General features: G+C 34.5%; 1 protein-coding gene across 6 annotated transcripts in view; it reads right to left on the reverse strand.

Annotated features, from left to right (window-relative positions):
• The window catches only part of LOC121738381 (tyrosine-protein phosphatase Lar), a 459,738-nt gene that overhangs the window by 292,634 nt on the left and 144,279 nt on the right, over nt 1-22,825 (reverse strand). The gene's annotated exons all lie outside the window — the stretch shown is intronic.

Here is a 22,825-nt window from a genome sequence, read left to right on the forward strand (position 1 = left end):
CTACTGCCGACCAAAAAACACACATACAAACACTGCCAAATCAAAAGCTTGAATACTGCTACTCATTTTATAATTATAAAGCAACTATCTTGTTGCTCTTTATACTATTATTATATCACTTTATATCATCCTCAAGTATTTCAGTATTATTGTATGCATCTAATAACAACATTAACCAATTATTTCAGAACAATAGCATCACCCACTGCCATCGATAGTGCGGTTCGACAAATTCGTCGCAACCGGCAAACAATGCTTGGACAAACTTTGGATTTAATAAACATTGAATATTGAACCTTAAGTTATAATGAACATAGTTCAAATTTAGTATACCCGGTCGGAACTCTCGCCGCAAGTCCGAGAGATAATCCGGCAAAGTTTTATATTGAAATTTATTGTTATTTGTGACTCAATGTGGGACCTGTGGCTGGTTTTTCGTTCTATCACAAATCTCTCAACTTACAGCATATACCTAGCAAACATTTAGGAAGCGCCTTTGCCGAGAATAACACGTTGAAATTTTACGTAAATGTTAACAAAAGTTAAGTGTATCCGCATAAAATAATACCATATAATATGTCACTTATAAACAAAACAATATGTATATATATATATATATATATATATATATATATATAAATAATACGTAACGAAGTTAACCCTATAAAGCAACACATGTGACGCAGTTCTACAGCAGAATGAAAATAATAGCATAATAGCTTAAACTATCACACCAAATTCCATCAAAATCCGCTCAGTACTTTGCATTCATCAGAGTTACAAAACTTACAAACATCCTCATAAACATTTAAGGCACAGACAAATGTACAGATCAGTAGGAACACAATCTAGTATTGAAATAGATTACGCGTGAAATCAGAGTCGATAACACACACTTTATGTTGAACAAGTCAAACGCAAGAAGTTACCTCCGTGGGGACTGAGTTAGTTTAATTAAGCAGGCTCTATTAGTTAATGGTTTATACGAGTACGTACAGTATCAGATGCCCGTCCCTTGGGCTATGCTCACGATTACTATAGAGTATAGTATAGTGGGTATACCATGGAAGGTTTGAGTTTACACTTTCCTACTATAATGATTTCGGTGGAAGGTTCATTAAAACCAGGGAAGCTACGCAGGATTTTATAGTGCCCAAGAGTGTGCGGAGTATAAATCGACACCCATAATTTATACTACTCTAACTCATAAAAGTGAACTTTACAGGAGACGCGTTTAAAGGGAAAAGAGCAATAACTTTTTTCGTAATCTGGATACATCTTTATGTATAAAATTCTCGTGTCTCAATGTTAGGCCGCGTACTCCTCCGAAACGGCTTTACTGATTTTAACCAAATTTTAAATGCATATTCAGTGGGTCTGAAAATCGGCTACTGGGTACTTATTATATTGATAAGTGCATTTGTTGAATAAATAATAGTAAATTATTACAACTCAAGACTGACGACGACCATTGTTTGTGCGACGGGATAGCGATGGACATTGCCATGGTGACATACTTATTTAGTCACTTCAATAAAATAATACGGGCGAAATACTTCATATGGCAAAGAAGCAAAGAAACGTTTGCCGGGACAGCTAATATCTATATATTGATACGTGAGCCAAAAACTTTGTAACCCTTTTTACAAAAAATGGGGAAACGTAGGTGCATGAAATTTTGCACAGTTATAGTTTATATGGAGAAGGAGTGCATCGAACTAATATTATTTTGAAATTATGCCTTTATCATACATTTTTTTAATAAATAAAACATTACACACACTACAACACACACACATGAGAAATGACAGATTTTTGAGTGACAAGCCTATACATACGAATTATACTCTTTTATTTATGGTTGAAGTCTGTTGACAACAAGTTGACAAATTGAAAATGGATTATAGTTTTTTTATTGAATCTAAGATACTATTAGACAATGCTTACACGGCCAGTCTGAGATCAGCTAACTCTCAAAGACAAGAGTTGAAAAAAAAAAGATAAATATAGGTAGTAGTCCTAATGTCGTTGAAACTAAGGTCGAATTTCGACCATTGGGCGATCTCTAGTTATATGAAATTTGGCACCATTAATAGTTAGTCTATGTACTGTAATATACTAACATTATTTATTTCCAATTATTAATATTTTAGGATTTAGCGCAAGTTAGCCGTTAATCGCACTCTCTAACTCTACTCTACGAACAAAGTCATGACTGACGGCGACCGACAGGCGAAGGTCAGACGCCGTACCGATTTTTTGCATGTCAATCCGATGCATGGATTGGATATGCTTTCCAAAGCCAGGCTCAAAACCAAGAAGCGTTCGTAACTTTTATGGTGACTAGGAAGCAAGCTCTAAAAAAGATAGCGACTAAGCAGTAAGCTCACATGAGATTACCATCATAAGTTTTGTATATTGTATTTAGCTTTTGTTATTTGAAATAAACATATTTCTTATTTTATTTATTTATTTAGTTAATGCCTACCTATGACTCCATTTCAACTTACAGTGACTTATTAAGCAATATACTTACACATGTAATGACGACAAACACAACAATCAAAACCATTTCCACGAAAAAATTCCCACCCACCATTAGTCACTGTTAGTTTAGTTAATAAGATATATTCTAAGTTATATTATTCATTATTCTGGTGCGGAAAAACGTCTCTCATTAGTTGAGGGCGCTGCTATAAATCAACGGGGATGAAACTGTGGCGGCTTAAGATTTTTATCCCGACGCGGTATACGGGCCATCACTTGCGGCCTTACTACTTTTACTGGTATCTAATGTTTAAAGCTTAGATGGAACATTTGTAGTTTTACTTTGGAAATGTTACTCTAGTTGCTAGAATGTAGGCCATAAGGGCACGTTCAGACGTGTGCGTTTTCTGCTGCATTGCTTGGGAAAACACGCGTGGGATTTCGCGCACGCACAAAACGCACACGCCTGAACGCGACCCAAGGGTCTAATTTTTATCGCCTAAATGCTAGAAACTAGGGTAGCAAAAATGTAATTCAAAATACTTTTTTTCCTCAACTAGTTACAGAAGCCAAAAGAAAGCATAATTAAATAAGTGAGATACCTATGAATAGGATCGAGACAGGGTAATAATTGTGTGATCGAGTTTTATGTTCCGTAAAGTTTTACTATTCATTACCGGTCTGTTTTTAGTAAAATATATATTTCAGTCTTAGAAGATTTTCCCACATGCAAAAAGATTCGAATTTGCATCATTCCAATTGTTCCATATTCTGTTAATGGCCTTGCAATATACAACAAAGCCGCCAGCGGAGCGCCCGATTGTAAAATATAATAAATTAGAGAATCGCGGTTGGAATCTTTTGTCCCCTTTCGGCGGTTGCGAACGGCGCGTGACTCGGGTACAGTTGAGGACACTATATATATTATGTCGCAGTCACCTGGTTTAATCTGCGATTCGATTGAATGACTAGCGCGTTAGTTGAATCACACCATTTTATTGAATGACAAAAGGACATCTCGTCAAGACGTTGACCGTAACGTTAAACGTCTTGATTAAAAGTCATATAGTGAAGTCGTGAATTGGGATGATAATTATTTTAAGTAGCCATTATAATATAGCAATAGTAATTAGGTTAATCCACGCTGTCATATTATTTTATTAGAAACTAGCTGTTGCCCGCGACTTCGTCCGCGTGGAATTTAGTTTATAGCTCGCGGTGTCAACAAAATTTGTGTCAAATTTAAAAACTTTTTAAAACCCTGGTAAGTGGTACCCCTCTTAGGGCCGCGCTACACCGGATTGGCAGCGCTGAAAGTGCTCGCCTCGCCGCTGCCATTCCGGTGTAGCGCGGCCCTTAATTAATCAAAATACCCAAAAACAGCTGTGCAGTGTGCACATAATCTATACTAATATTATAAATGCGAAAGTATCTCTGTCTGTCTGTCAGTCTCGCTTTCACGCCAAACGCCAAGACTACCGAACCAATTGTAATGAAATTTTGTATACAGATAGTCTAAAGCCTGAGAAAGGACATAGGCTACTTTTTTACTGAAAAAAAGGGTTGTCAGGGGGTGAAAATGCGTAAATTTGTTCAAATTAAGTTAGTTCCAAAAATTCATAATAGATGGCGCCGTGCGTCTTCTACATCGCGCTGACGCTTGCTCAAAAGTCTTTCTATAAGAGGTGGTATCATCTTACATTTAAGTTTAGATTTTTGTCGATTGTTATATCTATTCTACGGTATTAAATAACTCAGTACTTTATCTGTGCAGTGACGTAACCTTAAACCTATCAATGATAAATAGTTTATGGGTAAGTTGTGTAATTGGGGGGCTAAATAAGCTTTAAAATTTGGCATAAAATATAAAGTTTAATATAAAAAAATGAAATACTTATTGTGTGCACACTGCACAGCTGTATTGATTTAAGAGGTACCAGGGTTTTTTTATAAAAGCTTTTGACACCAATTTTGTTGACATCGCGCTTTATAAACTGAAGTCCACGCGGACGAAGTCGCGGGCAACAGCTAGTAACTAATAAGTATGATTAGTTCTATGTTACAATGAAGTAAAAAATAAAACGCCATCTGTTGAATCGTATTAGAACTAAAATGTTCATTGCATCGATATATTTCTGGATTTTTTATAATATTATACATAAAATATATTTAAGTAAAAAATAAAACGCCATCTGTTTTCATATATTAGAATTGAAATGTTGATTGCATTGATATATTTTCTGGATGGAATATAGGCCAACACGCCGGTACACTTGAACTCCTTTATTTTAGAACGCCTTCTGTTGTCAACTTGTCACATATATTAGAAATGCAGAAGGAGTTCTATAAGATAAGATAGATTGATTGATTATTATTATACCAAGTGATAATATTATTAAACATAATATTCTAACGTATTAAAAACTATAAACAAAAACATAATAACTAATAAGTATGATTAGTTCTATGTTACAATGAAGTAAAAAATAAAACGCCATCTGTTGAATCGTATTAGAACTAAAATATTCATTGCATCGATATATTTCTGGATTTTTTATAATATTAAACATAAAATATGTTTAAGATTTTTGAAATTTTATTTTAATACACATCCAAGACCCAGGAACATTGAAATCTTTTTGTTCCGCCTGCGGGACTCGAACCCAGGACCCCCGGGATGAGCGCTGGCCACGCGCAATGCGAATTCCTTTTCATGGAAATATGATATTTTCCCACATCAAAATGTAGCCTATGTCCTTTCTCAGACTCTAGAATAACTGTGTACAAAATTTCATTGCAATCGGTTTAGTAGTTTTGGCGTGAAAGCGAAACAGACAGACAGACAGAGATACTTTCGCATTTATAATATTAGTATGGATAACGCACTTTAAAGTAAAAAATATCAACACAGGTTATATCAGCTGAGAGCTGCTTGACGCCATATTTGTTGTGGTAACTACTAGCGCCGCCGAGGGAAAAAATGAAATTCATTGCATTAACTGACTGATTTAATGTCTACTATCTTCAAAGGGCTATAGTTACAAATCGCTAACTAGTTGGACGTTGAGTGACGATTGTTCAATCAACGGTCGGCCGAGTCATTCAATTGAATAGTGTCATTCAATCAATGCGCTAGCCATTCAATTGAATCACAGATTGAACCAGATGACTGCGACATGTACACAGGGTGTTCTCAAGTTATACCATATATATGGTTGATTATTAACATCGAGTTTATATAAACCAACTATATGATCGTAGAGCGATGTACGGTTTCTGAGGTTTTTCAACAGAAGTTAATTAAGAAAGAAGTGAATTCAAAGTGACATGTGTTTAGTCTAAGCTACTATTATATAAAAATTTAAATCACTTCTGTGGTTTTGCGTTGATGGTACCTAATTGTGTTTAATTATTAGGTACCAAATCAATTAAAAGTTTTCTACTTAGGGCCTGTTTCACCACTTCCTGATAAGGCTATCCACCAATTAACTTGACAGATCAAGTATGGAGAATCTGTCAAAAAAGTTATTATTAGGCACTTTATCAGAAAGTGGTGAAACAGGCCCTTAGTATTTTTTCTGTCCAAACATTTCTCCCCAAGAAAAGAGCCAAACCGAATCTACCGGAATATCTTAAGCCAACTTTTAATTACAGACATAAGTTGGCTAACAAGAAAGGATGTTCGTAGCCGGAAGAGGCTCCGTGTCTACAATTAAGTGATGAAAGTAGTATTTCCGGAAGCCTTTCGGTCGGCCACTTAGCTTGGTTAATAGCTATCACTCAGTAAATATAAATATATAATAGACTGTCTATTATTTATATATAAAGGGACTAGGCTGTTATCAGGATAGGTCTTCATCGTAAAGTGCTGCTTCAGGAGTCAAGACAGTGGCGTGGGAAAACAACGGGCGAGGAGAATTCAGTACGAAAAGATACCACCTTATAATCAATCTCTCTACTATAATTGTTATTGAGTTTCTACTAATAGAGATAATGAAACAACGACAATTAGTCGTAATAATTTCCAATTGAAACTATGGCGTCCGCCAAACACTTGAATTGCGAGCGCGTTCCACACCGGAATCATCTCCGAACCATTTTCTCCTTCTCCTTCTTTTTTATCCACAGACAATAAATCATAGTTTTGCCATATTCGGCCAGTATCATTTTAATTGGCCGCCTATTCAGTGTTTAGCGTTACGTCAGAGCGATGACTCTATTTCGTTTGGAAATTACCAATTACAATATTAATCTACCAAAAAATCATATTTGACGTAAAACTATTTCCGCAGCGCCGTCATATATTATTTTTAACAAACATATAATAGACTGTCTATTATTATGTGTTTTTTCTAAGACTCAAAATTATCTTCGTAGCAAATTTCGTCAAAATCAGTTCAGCAGTTTTAACGTGAGGCATAGTATAAAATATCATCAAAGGGTCTGTTTTCCTCTACCAGTAAAATCATATTGTGTTCCTGGAACTCAAGTCTACATTCTAAATTTCATCAAAATGTAACAGACTGACACACTTTCGTATTTAGAATATTAGTATGCTCATCACTAAAAGGTCCTTTCTTACTGGTATTGAGGAATCTATTACTGCATGTTGACGAACGGACACTATCACTCTACTCTTAATAAATCACGACCTCTTTGTGGAGCCTTAAGGTGAGTACGCAATTGGACATCCTATTTTATTTAAAAAAAATATGGTACGCAGAAAAGTGCCTTTGGGAAAAATTGTGGGACTGTAAATTTTGCGTGACCGTAGCAAATAGTGGCGATATTTGCAGGAAATAATGGTGATATTAGAGTTCGATCATTAGCACTCATTCGATTTAATTGTAAGACTCGTAGTTTAGTTAACTTAACAATCTTTCTGCTACCCTATATTTCGTACCAAGGTATTATCCAGATAATAGAAAAGGTTAGTTATAAAACTCATCTATCTAAATCTTTTTCGAAAGTACTTCGCATATAGCGAGATCTTTAGTCCACAACCTCGAATAGCCTCCCCAATAGGTACCATTCTCGAAGAGCCTAACTATCCTTGTCAAAAGGTGTTATACTAGTGAGTACCCACCCTTATTCCCCGGGGAGGCCGCATTCGGCGTATCGGCCCCGGTCACTGAAGGCCCAATGTCAATGATTCACTAAGTAAACAGCCTAGGAGCCTACACTCTGTTTACAGAGAATAGAGATATACGATTCCGTTTATTACGTCTAGTCTACAATTTGCCTGGTGACAATTTAGATCCACTTGCGCCAATCTCGATTGTTGCTAATTTAATGCGTGAAGATAATATTTAGCTACAGATCAACGAAAATTACTTATTTTTTGATTAAATATGTGGATTAAAACTAAGCTGGCGCCAGTGTAGATAATATTTTAAGGCCCGATTCGACCAAACTTGAAGTTACACGAGTGTGACTATACTGAGAATAATTTTACTCCTTCAATTTATTCTAGGATATCTTCGTTTGCGCTTTACCAAGTTACTCGAAGAGTATGAAATAAAATGACAATTATAGTTCACAATGACACCGACCGTGACAGTTGACACCCTGTTGTGCAACTATTCTCAGTTTAATATTTACTCCACCAAAATAGCCCGTGTAAATATTTACTTCCGTGTAATAACCTTATTCTTGGATTACAAGTTGAAAAAACGCAAAACCAGCTTACTCTTAGATTAGGAAACAGTTATACTCGAGTAAAATTTTACTCTCGTTTGGTCGAATCCGCCCTTAGTCGTGTAACACGTCATGCAATTTATATATTTTATTCCACCTATGTTTAGTAGAATATTAATATATAATATGTATATCTCTAGATGACGCCCGCAACTCCGTTGTGCCAAAATTAGTTTATCGCGCGAGACCATCAATTTTTCCGGGATAAAAAATATCCTATGTCCTTTCCCGGCGAAACTCAAAGTATCTCCATACCAAATTTCAGCAAAATCAATTCAGCGGTTTGGGCTTTAAAAGATAACAGACAAACAGACTTTTGCATTATAATATTATATTAGTAAAGTAATATAGGTATATAAGTATATAAGTATATAAGTATGGATTTACATTTATTAATTTTAAAATTATATTGCTACTATGTCTTGAATAAACAAATCATTGTTTTACAGACAAACTATATTTGTAAGAAAATTAGGGTTATAAAAATTTTTGGCAATCATAAAAACTCCTACCGACATAAAAGATTGGCGATCGCTGGAAAAGGCTTTCACGGGCGAGTTTACGAGTAAATTAACAGGAAGTATGACCCTTTGTGGTATCGTAAAATTTTAATACATTCAATCTTTCGGTTAATAAAAAAAATATTTTTATTCCTCCGAAAAAGCGTTACGCCCATTAATATTCTTTTCTTTGAATGTTTTAATGAGACGAGATTCGGGCCGGGATTTTTGTTGGCTTGTAAAAAATATTATTCTTACAAATTTATTGTACCGGTTAACAGTGCTTTGTGGAATTTTTAAATATTTGAATATTTAACGCGTTTAGCTGCAGATAAATACTATTAATTTTATTATTTTTGTTTTTGCAAGTCGTCGTTAACCAAATTAGCAATCTTTAGACTTTATTACATAGATTTAGAGTATTTACATGTTATAAAAGATAGATGACAGACTACACTTTTATAACACTGTACTAAACTCTCTTATTTCAAAAGCGAGACAAAAAAGTTTTACCAGGATCAAAGCTATAGGATTTTTTTCCATTAGAATTTTATTTACAGCGTGTTTCATAACTACACCGAACACGCCCTAAACTTGCACCAAGAAAATCAATAATAACCTTTTAATGGAGGAGAAATACGAGATAAGGAAGGTTTTAAAAATACATTAAGTCGGTAAACGAAGGGAGGGGAGGGACCTTTTAATTTGGTGTTAATTATTCTGCCGAGGACAATGGGACTGTTATTATACAAGCTGGGGTTAGTCGAAATCAATTAGCCCTATACAAAGACTCCGGACGCAAGGATCAACTCCCCGATTTCTGTTGACAGTGGCCACAGTTAACGGGCCGATTATGTGTGCTGTCAACTGTTGACGTGTGGACGGTGGTTTACACATGATGTAATTTAGAAACAACTGCAGGTTTAAAAGGATGACATTGTGTGAATCGTATCATATTCCGGAAATTGTTGGTCCTCAGGTTACTTACGTAATAGACATTCCAGTAATATGTGTGGTTTTATGCGAATTCTATGTAAAATTGCAGAATGGATGGATGGATATTTTATACGTGGGAGAGCCATGCTTCGGCACGAATTGGCCGGCTCGACCGGAGAAATACCACGTTCTCACAGAAAACCGGCGTGAAACAGCGCTTGCGCTGTGTTTCGTCGAGTGAGTGAGTTTACCGGAGGCCCGATCCCCTACCCTATTCCCTTTCCTACCCTCCCCTATTCCCTTCCCTTTCCTACCCTCCCCTATTACCCTATTCCCTCTTAAAAGGCCGGCAACGCACCTCCAGCTCTTTTGATGCTGCGAGTGTCCATGGGCGACGGAAGTTGCTTTCCATCAGGTGACCCGTTTGCTCGTTTGCCCCCTTTATTTCATAAAAAAAATAATTACGCAGATTTCATCAGTCGTAACTCGTAACATTGTGCTATTTTGGTTTCTAAAATCTTGCCTTAAATTTAAATATCTACCAGTCACGAGTATGACAAACTTAAGGAATATGGATACAATTTTTTTTTTTAATTATGAAAACAAGGAAAGAATAAGGAACGTGTTCTGGAATTTCATTACGCAACAGCATAAGATGAAAAACACTTCACAAAAATGATGCAGAAATGTTTATTTTTGTTCTTTCAATATTGAAAAGTTCTGACAAAATATAATCGCCACAAAAAAATTCTTAATATGTATAATGACTACGAGAAGAGACTTATAAAATTGTATTTTTATGAGGGTAAGATCCACTTAACAGATTTTTATGGGTCAAGACATTTTTACGGCATTTTTAAGAAGTTAACTTTTGTATTATTACCTATTCATACTCGTTGAAAGCGTATACGATGTCTTCTTTATGTCTCATTGTTGCGTTGACTGCTTTCACTTTTATATTATATTTTCTCTATTTAATTAGGCCTCGTGTACCCGCCCTATTTTCTTATACATTTTTATGAATATTATACGGGTAGCTGGTACTGTTATGTTTACACAAGTACAATAATTGGATTTCCTAGTATTTATTTTAACAAGAGAGATTCAACCTTAGTTTCAACGACATCAGGAGTACTACCTATATTTTGTAAAAAAATATTGACTTTATCATATTTTTTCCAACTTTTCTCTGGGACTCAGCTGATCTCAGACTGGCCGTGTAAGCATTGTCTAATAGTATATCAGATTCAATAAAAAAAACCAATAATCCATTTTCAATTTGTCACCTCGTTGTCAACAGACTTGAACCATAAATAAAAAAAAAGAGTATAATTCGTATGTATAGGTTTGTCACTCAAAAATTTGTCATCTTTTTGAGTGAGCGTATTGTAGTGTGTGTAATGTTTTATTTGTTAAAAAAATGTATGATAAAGGATCATTTCAAAATAATATTAGCTCGATGCACTCCTTCACCATATAAACTATAACTGTGCAAAATTTAATTCACCTACGTTTCCTCATTTTTCGTCAAAAGGGATACAAAGTTTTTGGCTCACGTATTAATATATACTATATTATAGATACGCTCGCAACTCCGTTGTCCGCTAATATTCGTTCATCAATTCAATCAATTCAAAAATCAATCAATTGTACATTTCTCGACTCAAAGTATCTCCATTTCATCTAAATGCTCAATCGGTTCAGCCGTTTGAATGTTGTTCACACAGACAGACATACATTCATATAATTAATAATATTAGTTAGGATTTATATTCTTACAAAGCAAAACTTGTTATTCTAACGTGGAAGACATGTGAAATCTACACCTAACATGGCCACAGGCCGTTGGCAAGCCCTAAGTTTAAATCTGTCAACGCATGCGACAACTTCGTAACCATAAATCCGTGGATTTCTGTATCAGACCGGTAAGGTTAAGGCTATTCCGTTAATCGTTAACTGGTAACTGTATATTAAAACCTTATAATTCACTTGGTAAGGGTAGATATAAATATTGTATTGATATTACTACCCTTACTCTACAACGCTAGTACCACAATATAGATACAACAAAAACTTTCAAATATAAAAAACCGACCCAATTAAGCTCACGCATACATTTGCATGATTCCAGATAACTTAAAATTGCAAAACAATGAGGGTACGTTTCGCGAATAACACTAAACTTATTGGGTATTGAGTGACAATGACTTCAAGGCCACTGCTGAGTTACTCAGCTATTTCTACTCTACCTATTCCCACTAATCAGATCTTGCTAGCAAGTGACCTAAACTGTGCCTCACTTAGCAGATCTTGCTAGCAAGTGGCCTAAACTGTGCCCCACTAAGCAGATCTTTCTAGCAAGCAGCCTAAACTGTGCCCCACTAAGCAGATCTTGCTAGCAAGCAGCCCAAACTGTGCCCCACTAAGCAGATCTTGCTAGCAAGTGGCCTAAACTGTGCCCCACTAAGCAGATCTTGCTAGCGAGCAGCCTAAACTGTGCCCCACTAAGCAGACCTTGCTAGCAAGTTGCCCAAACTGTGCCCCACTAAGCAGATCTTGCTAGCAAGTGGTTCGAACTGTGCCCCACAAAGCATTTCTTGCGAGCAAGTGGCTCAAACTGTGCCCCACTAAGCAGATCTTGCTAGCAAGCAGCCTAAACTGTGCCCCACTAAGCAGATCTTGCTAGCAAGTTGCCCAAACTGTGCCCCACTAAGCAGACCTTGCTAGCAAGTTGCCCAAACTGTGCCCCACTAAGCAGATCTTGCTAGCAAGTGGTTCGAACTGTGCCCCACTAAGCATTTCTTGCGAGCAAGTGGCTCAAACTGTGCCCCACTAAGCAAATCTTGCTAGCAAGTGGCCCAAACTGTGCCCCACTAAGCAGATCTTAGTAGTGGCCTAAACTGCACAGGGTGGCGTGTAACAGTTGCGTGCCGTGCACCTATCGCGGCCGACCCCGGCGCGGCGTAATTTTTTACAATAATAACACTGTAATTACGTTTAATATATCAGTTTATGTAGGCCAACCTAACCGTGAAATAACGGTGTCTAATGGGACTACCAAGACAAGACTTTGGGTCTTGTCTTGTGGGGTGTATGGTATAATTTTTTTAGTAGAAAGTGATTTACCATTTGTTTAGCTATTTTTAGCTTTTTTATGCCTGAGGTACATATCCGATTCCTTATAACTTAGTAATAAAAATAATAAAAATTATATTTCTAAAATTAATTAATATCGCAGTCGGTGGGCTACTTTTTGTTCCATTCTATTCATATTTCTATTTTATCTTCATATTACATAACAATATATTTTAAAGTTTTTATCGCCAACTATCGCCAAACAGTTTTGACAATTTTTGGTATACATATTATATAAACTAGCTATTTGAACGAGCTTTGCTCGGTATTCGATAAAACACGAATAAAATGACATGTTCTAAAAATGATTCCTAGCTAGATCGATTTATCGCCCCAGAAACCCCCTATATACTAAATTTCATGAAAATTGTTGGAGCCGATTCCGAGATTACAATTGAACCCGTATATATATATATATATATATATATATATATATATATATATATATATATATATATATATATATATATAGGGCGATTCCATTATCGCGGGTGCAACATTTTGACGCACTTAAAGCGTCCTACTGACAAAATAAAACACATTTATTAATAAATTATCTTTTGAAGGGATACCTTTTAACTAGTTCAATTATAAATTGTACATTAAAACTAAAATTAAATCTAAGAAAAGCCACAAAACATGTTTGAAGTACTATCGCGGGTGCAACCAAATTGGTCCTCTATTAAGAACTCGGACGGGTTCATTTGAGAATACTGCTAATTGTGGAACTTTTAGTAATTTATTAACCCATATTTCAAAAGTGTATAAGACAAAGAAATTATTTAACTAGATACAATTAATTTAAGTAATTAGTACTAGGAATTATTAACAATTTTCACGATCGCGGGTGCAACATCAGAATATCGCGGGCGCAACGAGTCTAAAGAAAGAATTTATTCATAAGTCTGCGACTATTTTCTACATTTTTGATATGCAATACATAATATTATTAGTAAATTGTAATAATACTATTTAAAATTTTATTATTTTTTAATTATTAGTCATTTATCGATCTGAGAAAAGAAATCATCTAAATCACTAAAAACAATTAAATAATGCAACTTAAGCAAACCTTTTTTGATGTATTGTTATAAAACCGAACTACAGCACACCTTTAATTCAAAATTAATATTTATAATTTAAAAGAATATGGGAGAATTATATAATCGCCCTATATATATATATATATATATATATATATATATATATATATATATACATATAGGGCGATTCCATTATCGCGGGTGCAACATTTTGACGCACTTAAAGCGTCCTACTGACAAAATAAAATACATTTATTAATAAATTATCTTTTGAAGGGATACCTTTTAACTAGTTCAATTATAAATTGTAAATGAAAACTAAAATTAAATCTAAGAAAAGCCACAAAACATGTTTGAAGTACTATCGCGGGTGCAACCAAATTGGTCCTCTATTAAGAACTCGGACGAGTTCATTTGAGAATACTGCTAATTGTGGAACTTTTAGTAATTTGTTAACCCATATTTCAAAAGTGTATAAGACAAAGAAATGATTTACCTAGATAAAATTAATTTAAGTAATTAGTACTAAGAATTATTAACAATTTTCGGGATCGCGGGTGCAACATCAAAATTTCGCGGGCGCAACGAGTCTAAAGAAATTGAATTTATTCATAAGTCTGCGACTAATTTCTACATTTTTGATATGCAATACATAATATTATTAGTAAATTGTAATAATACTATTTAAAATTTTATTATTTTTTAATTATTAGTCATTTATCGATCTGAGAAAAGAAATCATCTAAATCACTAAAAACAATTAAATAATGCAACTTAAGCAAACCTTTTTTGCTGTATTGTTATAAAACCGAACTACAGCACACCTTTAATTCAAAATTAATATTTATAATTTAAAAGAATAGGGGATAATTATAAGTAAAAATATTTTTTTCAAAGAAAATTATTAAATATTTATGATTTTCCTGTCATTTGTAGTATTTCTACTAAAGAATCCGAAATAGAAACTTATGTTATACAGTCAGTATTATGTAATGAAATTCAACTTCGAGATAGTGATTTAGAGTAAAAATGATCATGTGTGGCATAAGCGGTTTTTCTCGCGCCGTTAGACGATATCACTTCAAAATGCTCTAAATCATTCAAATTACAATTTTTATTCATAAAAGTTCTTTTGCTAGTAAATATACATCTTTTTATTTATAATTCAATAAAAAAATGTAATAAATGCTAGACTTTAAAAATTCGTGTTGAGGGTCGTCTCTAGCGGAATCGCCCTATATATATATATATATATATATATATATATATATATATATATATATATATATATATATATATATATATATATATATATATACAAGAATTGCTCGTTTAAATATATAAGATAAGATAGTATACATTCGAAATCAATATTTATTTCAAATTCATTCAGCCATAAAAACCATTTCTAATACATACCAGAGTCTGAAATAGATAAAATTCATTATAATTTCATAAGTAGAAGAAAATATATTTTATATAACTAGAGCCGGGCAAAGCCTTTTAGCTCGGAATCCGTCGGCGGAGATCGAAGATCCATTGTGCGCCGATTATAACACGTTCTGTATTTATATCCATTAAAAATATAAAGAAGAGTTTATTTGCTGGCAGTTGGTACAATATAAACTTTTTATACAAGTATTTCTAGACGCTAAAATAGAAATGTTTTAAATATTACCTACTCAATTTTATTAACCTACTAGATGATTCCGGTCTCAACGACAAAAAATTTAAATTCTTCGTCTGAAGCTGCCGAAAAGCTACTCAGAGACAATGTAAAGGAATGTGATGTCAATTTTAAGTTTAGAGAAATTAACCCCAGAGATATTATTGATACCTTTAAATTGTTGAGTATCAAAAATACTGCTGATCTCTGGGGCATGTCCACAAAAATTATTAAATCAATAATTGACATCGTAGCTCCTCATTTAGCAATGATTTTCAATGACTGTATAAAAAATGGTATTTTTCCTGACTTAATGAAGCATAGCAAGATTGTTCCTTTATTCAAAACCGGAACTAAATCGGATCCCACGAATTTCAGGCCTATATCAATTCTACCGACCTTTAGTAAAATATTTGAAAAAATTATTTTAAAACAATTACTAGTACATTTTAATTCTAATAATTTATTACATGATAATCAATACGGATTTACTAAGGGTCGATCCACAACGGATGCTGGTATAGGACTCCTTTGCAGTATTTTTGAGGCTTGGGAGGAGTCGCAGGATGCCTTAGGTGTTTTTTGCGATCTCTCCAAAGCCTTCGATTGTGTTGAGCATGCTACATTGATCAGGAAATTGCGCCACTACGGAATTAAAGACTCTGCTCTCAGCCTTTTGACTTCTTACCTTAAAAATAGGACTCAAAGGGTTGAGGTTAATAGTAAAAGGTCCAAAGGAACCAAAATAGAATTAGGTGTCCCACAGGGATCTATATTAGGCCCATTTCTTTTTCTCATCTATATAAATGACTTACCTTATCTAGTTAAGGATAATAATAATGAGATAGTGCTTTTTGCTGATGACACTTCACTTATTTTTAAAGTGAAGCGACAACAGTCGAACTACGACGAGGTAAACAGTGCTCTCTCAAAAATAGTACATTGGTTTAATGTTAATAACTTACTTTTAAATTCTAGTAAAACAAAATGTATAAAGTTTACTTTGCCCAATGTTAGGCAAGTCCAAACCAATGTAGTATTAAATGATGAGAAGATGAATTTGGTAGACAACACTGTATTCTTAGGTATTACACTTGATAGTAAATTACAGTGGGGTCCTCACATTGTTAATCTTGCAGGTAGGCTCAGTTCTGCAGCATATGCAGTCAGAAAAATTAGGGAAATTTCTGACGAAGATACGGCACGATTAGTATATTTTAGTTATTTTCATATTAGGATGTCATATGGAATCCTTTTATGGGGAAACGCTGCCGACATTAATACAATATTTGTGCTGCAGAAGCGAGCCATACGCTCTATTTATAAAATGTCTGCTTTAGAATCTCTGAGAGATAAATTTAAAGAAATTGGTATTCTAACTGTTGCTTCTCAATACATTTTGGATAATGTAATATATGTTAGAAAAAATATAAGTAAATTTAAAGTTAAAAGTGACATTCACTCTAGGAATACTAGAAATAAGCACAAGCTAGATATGCCGGTGATCAGACTTAGTAAAGTCAGTAAATCTTTTAAAGGTCAAGGTATACGCCTTTACAACAAAATCCCAGAAAACGTTCAAAATCTTTCCATTAATAAATTTAAAAAAGTAGTTAAAGAACGTTTGTGTGCCAAAGCCTATTATAAGGTCAATGACTTCATAAACGATGGCACACCTTGGGAGTAGGATGGCTTCTTGCAAGGCTACTTCTTCATTATTATAGGACTTACAATTATGTATGTGGATATTGTATATAATATTTAGTTACAAAATTGTAAACTTCATTTTAAAAGATTAATTTTTTTCTCACTTTTTTTGGTAAAAAAGTGGGCCCCGTGCGAGTTTCTTACGCCGGTTCTTCTCGCCGGGTTAGTTCCCGAACCGGTGGTAGGCATCACGTAGGACTTTCTGAAAACATTTATTTTAAATTTATTCAGAAATAAAACAATTTTGATTTGATTTGATTTGATTTGATGCACGCAACTCCGTTGTGCCAAAATCGTTTAACGCGCAGGAACCGTATATTTTTCCGGGATAAAAAGTATCCTATGTTCCCGGGACTTGAAAGTATCACCATACCAAATTTCAGCAAAATCAGTTCAGCGGTTTGGGCGTGAAGAGGTAACAGACATACAGATAGACAGACAGACGGACAGACAGATAGACGCACTTTCGCATTTATAATATTAAGTATGGATGGATATTATGAAGAATGTATCAGCACGGTTAAAATATCTGTAAATTACGGCACACAAGCAATGTGTAAAAATATTTTGACCAGGACGTAGAATACGTATATTTCTTTATGTATGCAAACGCGTTTAAACCTCTGAACGGATTAAAAAGATTTCTCATATCTTTCAATTCTCACCTATGATATTCTGTTAAAACTAAGTTTTTATTTTGTTTTTCTTTCCATAATCGCAGTAAGTCCTAGAACTATGCTCATCACTGCAGAAATTTGCAGATTCCATTCGTCAGTTTGAGAAGTATATATGAACTCTATCGATTGAAATAATTTGAAGAATAGACAAGTAGAGTTCAATATGCGATGAGAACAGTCGCGCCAGGTGCAATAACTTCTAGAGCGCTTACGGCAAATCTCTGTGTATAAAACTGATATAGAAATGTATCAACAGCTAGGGAATAGTTTGATAACTCGGATATTTCTTTTAGAGTTTTCATAGAGAAGAAATTTTATAGCTTAAAATCATCAGTACTTGAGGTATTCTATTTTTTTACTTCACCGTGAGTACAATAGACATTTCACATTAGTAATCGAAGTTACATATAACTTTAAGTATGTCTATTGTGACTTTAATCAGACTTAGCCAAACTACACGTTAACTTATATCTTTAAACGAGCAATTCTTTCATATATGTATATTGTATATATGTAATTGGCATCTCGGAATCGGCTCCAACGATTTTCATGAAATTTAGTATATAGGGGGTTTCGGGGGCGATAAATCGATCTAGCTAGGAATCATTTTTAGAAAATGTCATTTTATTCGTGTTTTATCGAATACCGAGCAAAGCTCGGTCAAATAGCTAGTTTAGTTAAATTGTGACGATAAAATATAAAAGAACACTTTAAAAATATTAAAATACACTCAAACTGATTTCAACGAAATTTGGCATGAAAATACTATGAGAGAGAGAGAGGGAGATAGTTTTCAATCGATTCTGTTAGTCTTGCTAAAACACGAGAACTATTGAACCGAATTAGCTAATTTTAGTCTCGAAATAAGAAAGAAAGTCCAGAAAAGTTTTTTATTAGGAGGGTAGTGATACAAAGTTCACGGGGTCACCTGGTTAAATAAAAAATGTAGAAAACACTATAAGATCCCACGTTCATTTAAGCTCAATCAATAGAAAGCCTCGGTTCATTTTTATTTAAGTCCCGTTGTAAGCCGTAGACGTTCGTTAGTGCTCGCTATTTTCACCCACTGACGGCCTATAACACTCGCTTGCATATTTTGAATAAAATTCGTTGCAACTCTGAAAATAGTTGAAGTACTTCAGTTTGAAATATTCTTTGGTTTGTGTATTTTTAACTGGCAACGTTGAAAGCTTTTTAACATGCCGGTGCGAAAGAAAATGACTCTATAAATGTGCTCTTTAGAATTCATAATAGATCGGGCGCCTTAGAATGAGAACCGCTTTATCATTTTATCTGGACATAAATAAAATTGTACCTGCATTATGTCTGTTCATAAAACTGTCTCTCAAAGGGCAGCTTTTATGAGCTGTGTGTATGCTACTGGATTACACAAAAAACATTTTGGATGAAAATTCCAAAAACATTGCGGAAAACATTGTTCCCGGGGATTTGAGAGCTGAAAAACTCCCAGTAACCATACATTTTCCCGCGGTAAAAAGTAGCGTATTTCCATCTTCGCGGCCCAATATGTGCTTTTCATCAAATTCGGTCTAATTAATGGATTCGGAACTCATTTAATTTAAACATACAAAACCTTCCTCTTTATTTTATAAGTTCAGATAAAGCTACACGAATACGTTGATTATTATTTATATTATATCAAATTGAAATACATCGTGAAACTAAAATATAGGATAGTCATCTTAGCGCGAATGAGGAAAAACGTCTTGATTATTATTATTAATTGTATTTGCTGAACGTGTCCGCAATATATTAACTTCACAGAGAGACACACTCACGGTGCCCAGTAAGAATATGGGCTGAATAACTAATATCGATACTTATCACAAACGCATAATAAAATCTAGTTCACACAGTTCCTCTTCTTAAATCTAAGGCTGATTTTACTTTGGAACACGACGACGTGTTTACAAGCTTGGGCTGTATGTATGTAACGGAATCTTTGAGCACTATTTTTACCTATCTCCAGTACCTAGTATAATTAATTCGAAACTTTGCATACGTATTAAGAGCCAATGACAAAGCAATAATTTGTTAAATTAAAAAAAAAGACGTGTTTTTTATTATCAAAAGAGCCGTTTAGGATTGGAACAGACAGTCCAATAGGGTGGCTAGTCTTTCAATGCAATGTGTTTCTTATTAGTAAAAAAAAAGTTCAGTTGGAATATCTCATATAGAGAACATAATAAAGCCCCGTATGATTTCAATGTAAACTAAGCCTTACGCTTTACAAGTGGAACTGAACAAAATAATGTACTAGATTTTATTATGAGTCCATGCAATGGGTATCTTTATCACTTATCAGTAAATTAAAAAGGTAAAAAGTTATTTATTTGCTCAAATTACATATGTCAGTTAACTATGTGTACAAATATAAAAGTGTATTTAAAAAGTTAGTCTAACTCAAGTGCGGTTGAGCCGATTTGGATAATTTTAGTCTTAAAATATTCGTGAAAGTCTAGGGAAGGTTTATATTGGGAGAAAAGTGATAAGGAGATAACTGGGTCATCTAGATTAGAATAAACAGCCATACTAATATTATAAATGTGAAAGTGTGTCTGTCTGTTACCTTTTCACGGATAAACCGCTGAAACGATTTTGCTGAAATTTGGTATGGAGATACGAAATACGGAGATATGAAAATGTACGGTTCCCGCGCGATTAACGAGTTTTGGCGCAACGGAGTTGCGGGCGTCATTTGTTACAATAATGCCTACCCTTACACTGATTCGTGAACTATAAAGCACTAGCTTTCAAAGAACACGATGAGTTTAAAATAGCCCTACTGTATTGTGGTACTTGGCCTGAGTTTTCAGCTAACACAGCAGTTAGCATCGCGTGTCCCACGAGCCGAGTTCCCGCCCGCCTTAGCCGCCCCAACCGCGCCGCCCGTGACCCCATCGAGTGGAGCGAATCGCGGAAAATAACGAATAATCATTAGCCGCCCTAATGACTTGATGACTTCTTGAAGTGGACAAGCCTAGGACTTTACTTGTGAAAATACTTATAATTTACCAAACAGGACTGTTTTCTAGAATTCGGAAGTAGAACATGATGTTTACGTTGATCTTAGTAACGAAGAGAGTCTAGACATCAAAATGATAAATACAAGGTTTTGTGACTTGTCTTGAGGGTTGGGTCATAGATGTAACACACGACGTCGCACGAGCGCAGTAATCCAGAGGAACAATGCATTCCTTAGCAATATGTAATGAGCAGTACAGATTATCGAGACGATATTTTGTAATTATGCGATTTTATTCAAATACAATTTGATTTTTAGAATCTACGCCGTGCAAAAATATAAACACTCTTATTATTTTAAGCAACAAGTCTTTGTCAATCATTAGATATCAATAAAATAGTCACTCGACCTATATTTTCGTCTTAAAAATAAGCAAAAGAAACCCACAATTACACGTTAATAAGATCAACAGTCACTCTCGTTAAGGCCACTCCACATTAGACACCATGTATATTCATTACGGGAATCCCGTTTTTCCCGTATCCCGTGCGATCCCGCGCTACCCCGGCGTTAATCGGGACCGGAGCCCCGTGGGAGCCTCAGCTTTAATTTACTGATTGCTCCAGTTTTGTACAACTACATATATCTATATTCTATCCTACATATAAAGCAATCAGAGAGTTTTCATGATTAACTTTAATGTACATTTTAACATCAATCCCGTAATATATTTTCTGTCTAAGGGCCTGTTTCACCACTTCCAGCGTAGCTAGCACGGGGTTTCCCAGTCGATTCTTCGGAAGAAGGTAATGGCAGTTTCTTTCCCATGTCTACATATCTTATTCCCGAGCATGGCACCACCCATCGACTTGAGTTTCAGTGGACAAAGACAAGAAACTCTTTCCATAGCAACCATTAAAGCAACGGCAATTTTTTTTTTTGACATTTAGTTTCTTGGTTCTTTTTTTTTAATTATGGCACCTCGGCTATAAAACCATGGCCAGTGTCGAGTAAATGGCGGCAAATTCATAAAATCGACGTGTAGCAACCTTGTCTATAGCCGGAATTATAGTTTTGTCTACGAAATACGAATAATAAAAACTAAGGAACTTTATTATTCGTAGTTTGTAGATCAAAACTATAATTCCGGCTATAGACATGGTTGCTATTTATTCGACACTGGCCATGGTTTTATAGCCAAGTGCCATAATAAAAATAAAAACAGAATCAAGAAACTAAATGTCAAAAGCGGATCGTCATGCTTGACATATAGATTTTCAAAAGCGAAAGATATCGAGATACGAAAGAAACTTTTACTCCAATGTTTTTCCGGTAAAACTGTCAAAATTTAGTTTCTTTCGTTTGTCTAGGTGCTTGTGCTAGCTATGCAGATGAGGATAGCCTTGTCTACTGTACTGGATAGCCAGTATCCACCAATTATCTTTTTTTGTATTAAGAAAAATAAAGAGTATTAAGTATGGAGAATTAGAAAAAAAAGTTTTGAATAGCCTATTAGGCACTTTATCAGAAAGTGGTGAAACAGGCCCTAAATCTTCTCTAAATTTAAATTAAGTAATGACAAAACATTTTTGTTTTGTCATTACTTAATTTAAATTTAGAGAAGATTAAGAAGATTTATTAAATTTAAATTAAGTAATGACAAAACATTTTTGTTTTGTCATTACTTAATTTAAATTTAGAGAAGATTTAGGGCCTGTTTCACCACTTTCTGATAAAGTGCCTAATAGGCTATTCAAAACTTTTTTGAATCATTACTTAATTTAAATTTAGAGAAGATTTAGGGCCTGTTTCACCACTTTCTGATAAAGTGCCTAATAGGCTATTTAAAACTTTTTTGACAAAAAACAAGGGTGGTTTTTAATCCTCTGATACGCGGATATCAGACGATAGACAATCAGCCTTTAAAAGAATAATATTTAAAAATAATATTGTTCTTTCAATTATTTCATCAACCTCTCAGTACCTTTGAA

This window comes from Aricia agestis, chromosome Z, assembly GCF_905147365.1.
Source record: "Aricia agestis chromosome Z, ilAriAges1.1, whole genome shotgun sequence".
Taxonomy (NCBI): domain Eukaryota; kingdom Metazoa; phylum Arthropoda; class Insecta; order Lepidoptera; family Lycaenidae; genus Aricia; species Aricia agestis.